Source organism: Larimichthys crocea, chromosome XI (assembly GCF_000972845.2).
Source record: "Larimichthys crocea isolate SSNF chromosome XI, L_crocea_2.0, whole genome shotgun sequence".
Taxonomy (NCBI): Eukaryota; Metazoa; Chordata; class Actinopteri; family Sciaenidae; genus Larimichthys; species Larimichthys crocea.
Window position 1 is genome coordinate 18,070,874 of NC_040021.1, and position 13,908 is coordinate 18,084,781.

The window sequence follows — 13,908 nt, forward strand, 5'->3', positions numbered from 1 at the left end:
CACCCGATCGCATCCTCCCCTGCACTCCTTGCAGGTCTTTGGTCGTCGGGGAGATTTCCTTTGGTTTTTCGAGTTGTTAATCACTTTTTTCCAGTTTATCCAACGTTCTTGTTTTCTCCGTCTGACATTAAGGAACCCGTGTCCAAATGCTTCCCTTCTTCTGCTCCTTCTAGAGGCTTTAGCGCAAAGTGAACCTGCGTCAGGTGGGATTACAGACTGGTCCGCTCATCTTGACTGTATGCCAGACCGGGACCACAACTAGCACTTCAAATTAAATTTCCCAAGGTGCAAGCGACAAAGTCCACCTGCAGTTCCTGCTGGTTATGTAAAGTTTGTCCATGACACAAGGACCTTTCACGCTCATGTGGTTTCGCTTAATGTCAAGTTGTCATGGACAAAGATATAAGAATTTACTGACTACGTGCTCTTCGGTTAAGTTCAAAGTTGTTCACTGACAAAGGACATGGTCGCCCTATGTAATCTATCTGGTAACTGTCAAGTTGTATACAAATAGACACCCACAAAAACAATGGTCAAGTTGACACAGTAAAAGATGACATTAAGAAACGATGCCACTTAATGACAGAGTCATTGACATTCCATTAATGCATGACAGTGTCATGTCATCGTTATGACAATTGCTCATGTCAGTTCTTCGAACACCCCTTCCACATAAAGTCGTTACCATATTCTCTCCTGCCAGCCCAGAGGATATCTGCTGGGTTGTCACGTGGGATATGCGCAGCGATTTTCCTAGTGAGAACCAATACAAGAGTGTGTTAGAGCGCTGCCTCCGGGGTTGGGATTTCATTTCGATTGTCAGGGAGCCTGTACATTCAATCATGTGAGGCAAAGGCAGATGCATCGGCCATCGGTGTTCCACAACAAATGGGCTTGCTTTCTTCCAGTTACTTTTGAAACTCTGCACAGTCTTCAGAATGTACGGAGAGAAGAGCTGTGGGTGATGGCAAGGTATCGAGAATGAAGATCTGGCCAAGGATTTGTTGCTTGATCATCTAGAATTGCGTAAGCTCTCAGTTCTTGTCATGAAGTACCTTGTGGGTGACATAAACAAGGCAAATCTTGCCATGACCGCCCACCAGTCTTATCCCCAATACCTGCTGCATGTGGAGGTGGCAGGTGGGGAAGCTGACTCACCCTCCCCACATGATCGTGATGGGTTCCACAACTGTGTGTATTGTCCAGGGTGCAGGACTGGCATGGAGAGCAGTGATGTGTGAGTCACTTCCACATTCTCCACAGTGGATTTCTACCTTACAGTTCTTGCCTGATGGTTGGAAGAAGCACACGGCGAAAAACTATCTGATTCTGCTTCAGATAAGCCTTACCGTTCTTCCAAAGATTTCTCTCGGAATGCTCTACATTTTTGAGTGCGTGAGGTTTTTTGTGGATGGGGACACTCTGGGACACTCTCTCTGTTAGGGTCCTAACTTTGTCTGCCACTTGCTTTCATCCCAATCAACTACTTCTATTCTGTTGACGCATTTTCGTCTGTCGCCTCCCTGAAAACTGTCACTTTGGGTGTTGCAATGGATTGCGAAGCAGAAGACCGAAAGCGGGGTCATTTCTCCATGTTGGCTTCAGCTCTGATGAATGCATGATGAAACAGAGAAAGGTGGAGCGAAAGACACAAGTGCTGTTTATTAACCTTGATCCATGTGTCATCCATTTTTCCTGCAGTCCGAACGGAAGCTTGTCAACTATAGGGGATTCCACGTGCAGTATCAAGGTAAAGTAGCCCTGGTATGTATCCTTCACTCTTAGCAGAGTCTATTTCTAAGAGAAGGCACCAAGGTCACGTAGTAGATGGGGATCCTTGTTGTGATCTGGGGAAGCGTTCTAGCTTTTCAAAGAGAGCCCTTCTTCAAGGCTTCAGGAGAGCCGTAACACTCTTGCAACCTGTCCACACTTTGCGCAAGTCCGAAGGGCGTTGTTTATGGGCTGCGGAGGGTTTGCATGTTTAAGGATTCGTTCACCTAACCACTTGTCCGCAAGTCGAGCTCTTCACTGGCGTTAAGTGCAACCCTCGTGTGACGTTCTCAAGGAGGGATTTCCATGCCCAATAATCACCCGGCTTGTCACTAAACCTGTAAGTCCTCCTGTGAGCAGTCATCTGGCCAGAAATCTGGTCAGGTCAGATTGTAGTGTCATCTTGTGAGATGGTCTGGGTTAGTGCTTGGTGGTGATTCATCTTTTGCGCCCGTGGTGGTGAGGGACTAGGTTTCCGCTAGAGTAGGGCTAGCACGAAGTTCAGAGCGTGTCACTTGGGCGAAAATTACGTGAGGCGACCAAAGGTTTCGCCTGTGAGGTTATAAACTTTGTGTATTCTGATCTTCCACATAGTCATGGTACGTTCTGAGTTGTTGTACGTCTCGCGGAGGCTTCGCGTATGGATCCTACTCCATTGCTTGCTGCCGCTCATAGACCTTGGCTTCAGCGGGTGCTGCTTCCGCATCACGTTCCTGATGACGCATCCACGTGCCTCCAGACGCGTTTCTTCCACTTGAGCTGTGCTTGTTGACTTCACTTCAATTTCTTTTAGAACAAAGGTCCTTTTGCTGTGCTGCCTCTGCTTTCGACAGTGCTTAAATGCGGCACGCTGCGCGATGACTTATTCGAGCCTTAGATGATTTTGACGCGTGGGTCCGCAACTGACGTGGCATCTCATCGCCTGGCTGAGACATTTTTAAATTCTGGGTGTTGCGGACGTGCGTGTCCCTTGTAATTTGTTGTTGTAGGTGAAGTGTTTTTCTTTATCGTCTGCTCTCCTGTTCCGCCTGAACACAGCTAAGCAGACAGATAAACTCGTGGACAGTGACAGGTGTATGTCTTCTTATAGACGTTACCTCAAAGACTACAGAGTGAAACTGCAAGAGAAATAATAAAATACAGTTTTTAGGTAATTTACCCCTTTAAAGTCAGATAAATTCACAAACAAAGTTTCTTGCTTATTCATTGCATAAGGTTAAATAAAAATGCAAGCATAAATCACAGTGCTACTTTTACGTAGCTAATTACGTCCGTAAGCAACTCTGTATTCTGTTCTGTATTCTTATACTCTGTACTCTTGTATAACCAACTGTATAAATTCAAACATTTCAAACTGCAAACAGCAACAATATTGCTCAAATATATGTCAGACACTGTAAATACTCACGACCATGCCCTCTAAAAACAACAAGAGGGAGGACGCAGCACAGAACACCTCAGTCACCTCTCTCTTTCTCACGTCTCCCCGTTTGCTGTTGCCACACATCCAAAATGAACACACATATGAACAACATAGAACAGTGCCTCCTGCTGGCGGGAGGCAGTGCCTCCTGCTGGCGGGAGACAGAACACTGTGAAAATGACATGAGACTGGCACTGGCGTGCCAAGGTGAAGCCACGCATATCTGAACTGGTCTCTCAAAGGCAACCAGCAGAAGTCACACTGAGGTAGTTGTTGTGAGTTCATGCCATGTGTTGTTTTGTTATTTGAACAAGGTGATGTTATGCACGGTTCTTTTGTGCACCAGTAAAAAATCATATTTAATTTTTTTAAAGAAGGGTTCGGGGAATGAGCATATGAAATTGGTGGGGTTCGGTACCCTCAACAAGGTTAAGAACCATGGGCTAGATTCACCATCAAGGTGTTTTCCGGCAGAAAAGACCTTTACAGGTAGTGTGCTGCAGCATTTTTCTCACTAAACTCCACGACCCAGCAAGCGACTGAATACAGTTGAAACCTCGCATCCGATCTCTCGGAAACAAAAAATGTACTCTCGCACAGGTTTGAGGTCCAGGAAGCACGTGCCTGGACCCGGTGGCGCCCTGGCGTCGTGCAGGTCCGTCCGCTAGTGTATGTAAGTAACCGCATCGTCTTGGACACGCCTGCTGTGCTGCTGCCGCCGCTGTGTCACTATTGTCTCTTTCGGCGACGGTAAAGAGCCGGTAGAAAGGCGGATCTCCCTCGGTGAATCGAACCCGGTCTTCCGGTGACAGGCGGAGATACTGTCCACTATACTAACGAGGAACCACGTGGTGCTGTTTTTGGCACGAAATCGAACTGGTGCCGCTGTTACCCGGTTCCAGGGAATATACGGGGAGGTACCAATTCTTGATAGGCACTGCAGCTTGTGTGTAACAGCCATCAGAGTGTTCTCTCTTTGATCGGCGATTTGCAACGGTTTGCGTTGGGGGGTTCACGGATCAGTTCTGTCCAGCATATAGCTGTTCCAGCTGCGCCTGTGCACGCTCAGCTGCATGAACGGGTTTCCGTAGTGTAGTGGTCATCACGTTCGCCTAACACGCGAAAGGTCCCGGTTCGAAACCGGGCGGGCAACACAGCTCGTTATTTGTTGTTACATTGTCGTCGTGGTCAAATGGTCAGTTGCACCCGACCTTGGGAAACGCTGCCAAGGTCGCCAGAAAGTCAGGCACGATTTCAAGGCCTTTTCATACTTCTAATTCTCTTTAACTTGCACTACATTGCCTATTTCTGCTTTGCACGTACTTCTTGTTCTTCTGCTCAGCCGCTGACGTTTTCTTTTTGCTGTGGCTGCTGTTGTTTTCTCTCTGGCCATAGGAGGGCCGGAATCAACCATTTTCGACCAATGGCTAGATTCACCATCAAGGACTGTTTCCGGCAGAAAGGACCTTTACAGGTAGTGTGCCTGCAGCATTTTCTGTCACTAAACTCCACGACCCAGCAACTGCGACTGAATCCAGTTGAAAACCTCGCATCCGATCTCTCGGAAACAAAAATGTACATCTCGCACAGCATTTGAGTTCCAGGAAGCGCGTGCCTGGATCCGGTGGCACCCATGCTGGCGCTACGTGCAGTAGTGTAGTGGTTAACAAATCAAATCAAATTTTATTTGTATAGCCCAAAGTCACAAAATACATTTGCCTCGGTGGGCTTTGCAATCTGTACAGGGAGTGACACCCTCTGTCCTTAGACCCTCGGTTCGAGTGAGGAAAAATTTTCCCATAAAAACCTTTAACAGGAAAATAGGTGGAAGAAACTTCAGGATGGACAGATGTGCAATAGAATAGTCACTTGTATAGAACAGATCAACACAAACATATTGTACAATTACAATAAATGATAAAATGACAATGAATTACAATAAATGATAAAATGATTACAGTAGCAGTGGAACCTGTGATAGAGATAGAGAGACAGATGCACAGCAGCAAATCATTAACTAATTATAACTGTAATGGAGATATGGCAGCAATAATGACAGTAATAATATATGTAGTTGACGTCATGCAGGACCACAGCAGCAGGCACAATCCATGAGAACCTGCTGGACGAGAGAGTGTTATTTGTTGTTACATTGTAATAAGTATACATGTCAAGACTTTATAATATTATGGATGTGGTATGTCAATGGGTCTACAGTACATTCTTTCTAGTCCAAATTAATACATATATGTACGTTTGCTGTATTTCTGCATTTTGGAGATTAACTTATTTTACTCTGAAGATCATTTAGCCTTTACTGTTAATATAAAAACGTAGAGGCATTGGAACAAGTCTGATCACGCTTAATAAACAGTGATTTGTCAGTGTGTTGGATGGATAATCCTGAAAGATGACAGAATCATCCCCAGTGTGCAGTCAGAGTAAAACTTTTGGCTATAAGGACTCCAACAACAGCGCAGAAACCATCTAACATCCCTAACATTTACCACTTTAAATAACATTGAATAAAAATGTAATGATGTATCATGGAAATAAAGGCAGTTTGATAGAGGACTGAAGTGTATGTGTTTGAGCATGTATGTGGTTCTCAATCAGTTGGCCTGGAATTTTAGATGAATATGTGGGTAGGATCTTCCTCTTCAATTTTTTACCAAAAAGAATATGAAAGGATTGGATTATAAATATCTTCAACTGTTGTTGATTCAGGGGAATTGACTTAGCATTAAGCACTTTTTCTAGCAATACCCTGAGTTCACATTCATACACGTGTACATTCAGAAAAAGATGGATCTAACAACCACAATAAATACTGTGTGCGTCGTCTATGCGCACACATGCACCTATGTCTTTTTGAGGTTTTACTCAGTTGGCCTTGGAGTTTTGATGGGGATAGAGACAGCATCATTCTCTCCAATTCTTCATCATCCGACATTTCTGTGAAACAAAGCATAAAAGCAAAGCTGCAAATTATATGTTATCCCACATTTACATATTTCAGACTAAATATATACTCAACTGCACTGTCAACAAACCTGGAGGATGAGAGGCAGATGTTGCAAGGCCAGAGGAAGCAAGTTCTTCTAAAACACGAGAAGAGCTGGCTCTCTTTCTGAGTGGTTCTGCTGCAGCCGATACGTTTTGCTGCCTGGAACAAACTGTTTCTGGAGGATGAATACAGTATATCCATCTGCTCTTTTTTCCCAAACATCCCTCCAAGTCTTGTCTGCATTAATCCCAAAGCCAACCAAGTTGTCATCTTCATTCCTCACAGGTGGTGCCACTGATCTGCCAGCTAAAAACTTTATGAGGTCCTCGATTTCCTGGAAGCTTCTACTGTACTCAAGAAACAAAAGTAGGCGGTTTTTTTAGGGCCCTCTGGTTTAAACTGCCCGGCTTTCTACTCCTCCTCAACCTTCTTAATCAATAATATTGTGTAGCCTACACCATTCTCTAGCAACCACCAGAATGACTTGCCTTTGTTCTTCCCAAACTCTCCCAGCACCTTCTGTCCATCAGACACATCTCCTCCTCTCATGACGACAACAGAGCGGGCATTCTCCTTGACCTTGTCTTGTCTTTGAGAGGCTGATTTGTCCTGGAGATTGGGGTTGTCTTTGATCCTCTTTGCTTCATCTGAGGGATCTTGCCTCAGATATCCAGTTGGTCCTCTCCTGAAGCACACTTTCATCTTGCCTGGGAAGATCACTTTCACCTTCATCCTTCTGTGCTGTACACAAAGAGCTGATCAGTGTTTATGGTTTGTTGCAGTGAATGAACACATTTATATTCTGATTTAAATTATTTGATTCCTTAAATTGTCCCTTCAATAGTAACCATGATGTTAATTCAGAGTGTGACTTTAACAGCATAATTACACAGTATAATCGTTTTAATCATTGTTGACGTTAGAAGCGTAAGAAAAAAAAACGATGAAATACAGTATATGACCAACACTTTTGAGGTAATTGTTTTCTTTTTCTGAATTCCAAAAATAAGCACAATCAAAATTATATTATTATATAACAACTCGAAAACCACACACATTATGAAAAAACTGAGACAACTGAATCAGCAGCAGATTATGTTATGTTACCATTGAGTTATGAAAACATCTGGCAATATACAGTAATTTATCAGTACAACATTGTCAGAAACGGCCTGGCTTGACACAGTTGAGCGTCCTCCCTCACTTGTCACCTAAGCAGGCACCTTGGCCTTTGGGGTGTTATGGGCAACTTGAAACAGTTAAAGACTTGAAACATCTTTTAAGTTGTCCTGAACCCTACTTCACCCCTTGACCCTCCCCCTCTGCCCCATCACACTGTTTCTGCACCTCTGTGCATTCAGACAGGATCAGGCTTTACTATCCAGGGTGCAGTCAAATTGTTAATTTTGCTCAGGAACCTTCCTAACTGAGTGAAATAACCCGGAAGTATCAACGTAAACGCCATGATAAGAGCTGTTCGAATTCCTAAACTGTTAAGGAAAGGAGCTTCAAAGCTTCCTTTGTTATCTCCTTTAGCATAGGATACATCAGACCATCCTTTACGAAAAGAAAGGAGGCAATGCCATCCCACAATTCCTTATGACAAAACTTTGATGTACCGTTCAGTCATTCACAACCATACATAAAAAGAAAAAAAACACATCAATGTATTTAAACAGTGTGATGCAGACTGCAGCAGAAAGAGCATATGAATATGAACATACGTGTTGACGTGATGTAAAAACTTTGATCATTAAGTGTGTTCTGTTGTTGAGTGTGCAGCTGCGTTCACACACAGAGTAAAAACTGTTTCTGTGACATCCTGCATCCTGCAGATCATCGTGAAGTTACTGTTGCCGATTAATCATATATCTTTGTCTTTATCTATATATATGTGTGGACCGGAGGGTGAGCGACCATACCAGCATAACAAACACTTAATTTGACTTCTGTGACAGGTGGACAGTATTCATTTATTATTTGAATTCTGACATTGATAATGGAGTCTATTTATTTTTCACTGGGTTGTCCATGTTTATATTTCCTGCATTAAACAACAGTCAGAGTGCACAGGGAGTATCTAGTAAGTATCTCAGATGCGCGTTTTGTTGTCCATCTTCTGAACTTTGTTTACCACAGACCACATCAGTAACATTCGCCTTCGCATCATAAAGTAGTCTACTGTAGGTGCAGTCGGATTCTCTGAACACAGTGTTGAAAGTGGTGAGGACAGGACTTAGGAAGCAATTATTTTGAATATTCGACCGTACCCAAGGACTGTTTCCGGCAGAAGGGACCTTTACAGTTTGTGTGCCTGCAGCATTTGCTCTCACTAAAATCCACGACCCAGTAACTGCGACTGAATCCAGTTAAAAACTTCCCATCAGATCTCTCAGAAACAAAAACGTATGTCTCACACAGCATTTGAGGTCCAGGAACCACGTACCTGAACACAGTGGCACCCCGGTCCACCGTGGTCAAACTGTCACAATGTATAGTCAGTAGTCGAGTTGTAAAATGAAACCAGGGGGGATGGTGAAATTTTTCATTTATGTGACATATTTTCCAGCAGGGGGGTCTGGGGGTCCTCCCCTGAAAATTTTGTATTTCTTAGATGCAATTTCCTGCATTCTAGTCAATTTTAGGGTGACTTACTAGACATGGCAAATCCTAAATCATAAAAAAAAAAAAAACACAATTTAAGGAGGAGGAAAGTAGACTTCAAGTTTTAAGACGACGCGATGTTTGAAACAAGCGGTATTAAAGAATACGAAGCAGCAGGTAGCAGCTAGCGGGAGAGGCACCTGGCTGCAGACCTCCACTGTCACGCACCTACCTCCACTGTCACGCACCTCCACTGTCAGGCCCGGAAGTGATGACGTTTTTTGGGGGGTGGGGAGGTGGAGAGGACATTTTGAGAGGGTCATTTTCATTTTCAGATGAAAATTACCCTTTTCATTTTCAGATGAAAATGATTTTCAGATGCCTCATTGAGCAGGTTGGTCCGTTGCTGCGTTACGTTAACGCGTCCGCCATATTGGATGTGGCAGATCTGCCCGTAAACTAATAACAGGAAATGGACTGAACTTCATAAAGCGCCTTTCTACAAAGTTCTTTAAGTTAATGTCTCTTATACACCCATTCACACACACACTAATATATCTGGGAAACAAACAGGCACCAAAAACAACGTATGTAACTTTTAAAGTGATGATTATAAATGTTTACTCCTTATGTAAGCACCAAACCAACGTATGTATTTCTAATGCTGAGTGTTTACAGCTACTAATGTGTGTAACACTGTTACTGTGATGATAAATATGAAATATTTATATTAACATTTAATCTGTGTCTATAATAACCAGATCCCGAAATAGTTACTATAAAAACAATATATACAATAGACCGGGAATTGAAAGATTTTATGTCATTGTTTACTAATTAATTCATTTGTGAGGAAAACAATTCACACCGGAAGTGCATTCACAAATTCACGATTTTTTTAAATGTGTCCCTTGCATTTCCGGGCCTGACAGTGGAGGTCTGCAGTTTTATTTTGAAATGTATCCCTTCATTTCCGGCCTGACAGTGAGGTAGGTGCCTGACATGGGGTCTGCAGTTTTATTTGAAATGTATCCCGTCATTTCCGGCCTGACAGTGGAGTGCCTGACAGTGGAGGTCTGCAGCAGCATCTCGTGCTAGCGGTGCTGCTAAGGCCAACACAAACAGTGTGTGGATGATTGACACCTGTCACCTGTCCACCAATCAGAGTCAGGAGAATCTATTAGTACCGCCCACATTCACCTTTGACCACCAATGACGATCCAGATGAAGTAAACCCAAAGGTAGTATATCGCAGCAGGAGGTCTCACTTCACTGTCAAAGCCTCTTTGTTTATGTAACAACCAGGAGCTTCGTGATTGATTCAAACAAAGCAGAGACATAGCAGGAGACATTAGCAGCGTTTCTTCCGCGCTGGAATAAAACTTTTGACACAAACAGCAAAGATACGACATACTGTGTCATTTGGTGGATTTTTTTTGCTACTCTTTCGGGGCTAGCTGGCCGAGTTTTCATTGCACAGTGATGAGACACATACTGTATCTCCCCGACCTGAAGGGAGGCGCGCCTCACACTTTGAAAACCGCTGACATAGGTAATAGACGATATCATAAAGCCCCCCTAAATGTCGAATGGTAATTCTATTTCCAGTGTTAATATAAGTAATTTTCACATGCATTGATAAAATGCCATAAGGGATGGAAGAAGGGATGACCTTTTAGAAGAGGGATGATTTTGACCATTTTTCCCCATCCCCCCTCACTCGAGTACTGTGATGGCAGTGAGCACTGCAGTGCTGCCGATAATACATTGTTCTTCCTACTTTTTGAAATGCCATATGAGTGTAAAAGTGGGACCTGACTTTTTCCAATCAAGATAAACTCATAAAAAGAAAAAGCTGAAAGAGAAAAAGATCTTCTTCTTTAAAATTGTTAGTCAAGCTTATGAGGCTAGCATCGTTTAGAGAAGGATACATCTTATCTCACACTGATAAAATTTGATTAAATTCAAACACTAGCTCTGTTCAGCAGCAGAGTTGGTTAAAATAAACAAATGAATAAATTGTCACCATTGTTTTTTCACACTTTTCTCATATTCCCCCTTTTGCCATCTGGGGAGCTTTGTTGTCTTTGTTTATCTTCCTGTAATCTTTCTATATTTCTAGTTCAGTTTTTATTCTGTACTCATCTCCTCCACCCTCTTTCCATCCTTCCTCCAGTATCATCCTCCTCACTGTCATCCTTTCCCTCGACTTAAACCCAGTTCCAGCAAAGGCTTGGCCAAAGCAGGGGGAGTGTGGCCTCAGAGCTCCATAAATCCAGCCTGTAATCAGCATGTACCGGCCATAATGAGTAGGAGATAGTGGAAATATGTTGATTATCCCCAACATGAGGAGAGTGGGGGCAGTTTGGATACATGCTTTCTTGATACGTTCCAGTGGCATAAATAGCTGTCTTTACATAGAAGCATGGGCAAAAGTACTCACATGCAACTTTGAAAGCAGCCATGAACTGTAGATAGAGAGGTTTCCTTGGGTGCACCTGTGCCTGTTCGTGTTCTGATATATGTTTGTAAAGACTGAGCAAGAAAAATTTTAAATTATACGTACATTCAGGACCCCAACCCTAACCATAATCATGCCTAATCCTAAGCGTTTTCATTATTAGCCCTACACCTTGTTAAAAGTTGGTGCCATGATAAGAATGCATTTAGTATTTCTAGGTTTAAGAAACCCTGATACTACAGACTAAAACATGTCATGTCTCATATAAAAAATATTTGTTGCACCATTGGTGTGTGAAGAAAACTGATGATTTGTTGGCACCTTGCATGGCAGCCAATGCTGTCAGTATATGAGTGTGTGTGGTGTGAATGGATGAGTTAGGTATGTAGTGAAAAGCGCCTTGAGTTGTCAGAAGAATAGAAACTAAGTACACCAATTAACCTGTTAAATGTCTTTGGGCTGTGCAAGGAAGCCGAAGTACCTGGACACCAGACACAGAGAGAACATGCAAGTCCACACAGAAAGGTCCCAGACAAGATTCAGACTAAAACCTTCTATAAAATAATAATAATAATAATAATAATAATAATAATAATAATAATATAATACACAGAGGTTGAGCAGCAAGTAAGTATGAAAGTGATGAAATGAGCTAGAAATGGGCAAAATTATTAAATGGAATTGAATAAAGGAACTTAAATTGCACACAGTGCTTACACTCATCTGATGGTGTGTAAACATAAGGACACTGGGGTAGTTGCAGTGACTTCTTTCATTTCATTTCCCTTTTCCAGCAACACTTCTATGAACCAGTTGAAGTTTTACAGATACATTGCTTTCTTCTACAATACACCTTGTACAATGTGCTCTCATTCGACCTTGGTCTGCCTTGCAGTTGCTTTACAAACTGTCTGGCTTCTTCTGTCCTTCTGTAACCTCTGCCTTAGTAGTCAGACTCCAGCAGCTCCAAATAGTCATCACTACACACGGGAAATCGAGGGCAGGCCGCCCTCCTCTGCAGATTTATAGAGCTAGCCTGAACGCTGGGCTGTTGCTTGTGGAGCCGAGCCCATCTTGTTCCAGTGAAGAGATGCTTCCAGTTTGTCTGGACTCTCATCTGTTGTAGGCTTCTCCTATCCACTCCACAAACATATCTACATGACTTATTGGATTTGATTTTTGTGCTGAGTTCTCATTCTGCAAATACATTCTCATCAAACAGCAACAGAATATTTTATTTATAATACAGAACTGTGAATCATGAGTTGAGATACAGAAACTGCTAATACTGTAAGAAAGGAGGATTGGACTGGACCTTGTCTTTTTTTATCTCGCAGTGTTATTCAGTTAAGTGTGCAAATATTTTAACCCTTTCAGTTTACTTTTAGCTTGATAATTCTTTGTCTGTGTTTGGTGGGTTTTAATGTGTACTGGGTGATTCATGACAATGCAAGCAAATTTGAAAGGGTCTTAAGTCCTAATATAACTTTTTCAAGGTATGTATGCATGTAAGCAGAGTAGTGCATTTCTAATGCTAGTTTAAATAATTATTTAATCAATGTAAATTCTCACTCAAAGCTGATTTCATCAAAGTTATCATCTGAATGAAGTACAGTTGAAGAGTCATTTTAACATTCCAGGTGTCCAGTCGGACAAGATGTGTTCATTTATCAAAACTTCTGTCTAAAATACATAAATGATTTTTAAAATTTAAAGTCAGCTTACAGTAAAGCTGTAACTGTTATTGATATGTATTGACAGGCCAAAATTAATTCCTGTAAGAACACTGCGTAAAAAACAGCTCATCAGAATTTGTGTGTGAGTACTGTGGAGAAGCGCTGACACATGTAGATCAAGATAAGCCTTAACATTGACATTTAGGATTATTCTGTTTCTGTGAAGCCGTTCGCGCCATTTCTCCAAAAAGCCATTGATAAAAAGTGGCTCTCTTTCTCCTCATTCATCCTGACTTCTGAGGCCTCCATGTTTACTTATGTACATCAAGATGCTGCATGTGATGTCATATGACGTGTTATTGTTCTTTTGCACATGTGGATCAGTTCAGGACTGTGATCAGCTCATACTTGAATCAGAAACTGGTTTCAAAAAACAAAACAAAAAAACAACAATACTAACAGCACATGCACATAGGCTGTTATTGTAAATGGTGTTTTACTCAAAGTAGAAGGTTACATTCTGTGGCAGATTTGTAATGAGATCAAAGTGGTCATTACTGCAGAGATATGAAGTGATCAGACAGCAGCTGTGTTCCCACAAACAATCCCTCCCTCACTGTTCATCTGCCCCCCCCTACACACACACACACACACACACACCACACACACCACACACACACACACACACACCACACACACACACACAAATTCACATACAAACACATACACTGATACCACAACATCTCAATAAAGAGGTGGAAACCCTAAAGAAAAGTCTGAACTCTACCATATAGTGACAGTAACATCTGAGAAAATAAAAAGAAAACACTGTACAACCTTTAATCAAGATAACAGGTTACACACTGTTCCTCCATGTGCTGAGTTATGGTGTTATTAGTCAAGTGAAGCAGATTTTTCGTTTCCTCATATTAAACCGTTTCTGGACAACATTCTGTCTAATGCTCAG

The 13,908-nt window shown here is 42.3% G+C and overlaps 1 non-coding gene across 1 annotated transcript; it reads left to right on the forward strand.

Annotated features, from left to right (window-relative positions):
• The first annotated feature begins 4,274 nt into the window (after window positions 1–4,274).
• trnav-aac (transfer RNA valine (anticodon AAC)) lies at window positions 4,275–4,347 on the forward strand. Its single transcript has one exon. It is a non-coding gene; the product is annotated as a tRNA-Val (tRNA).
• The last annotated feature ends 9,561 nt before the right edge of the window (window positions 4,348–13,908 follow it).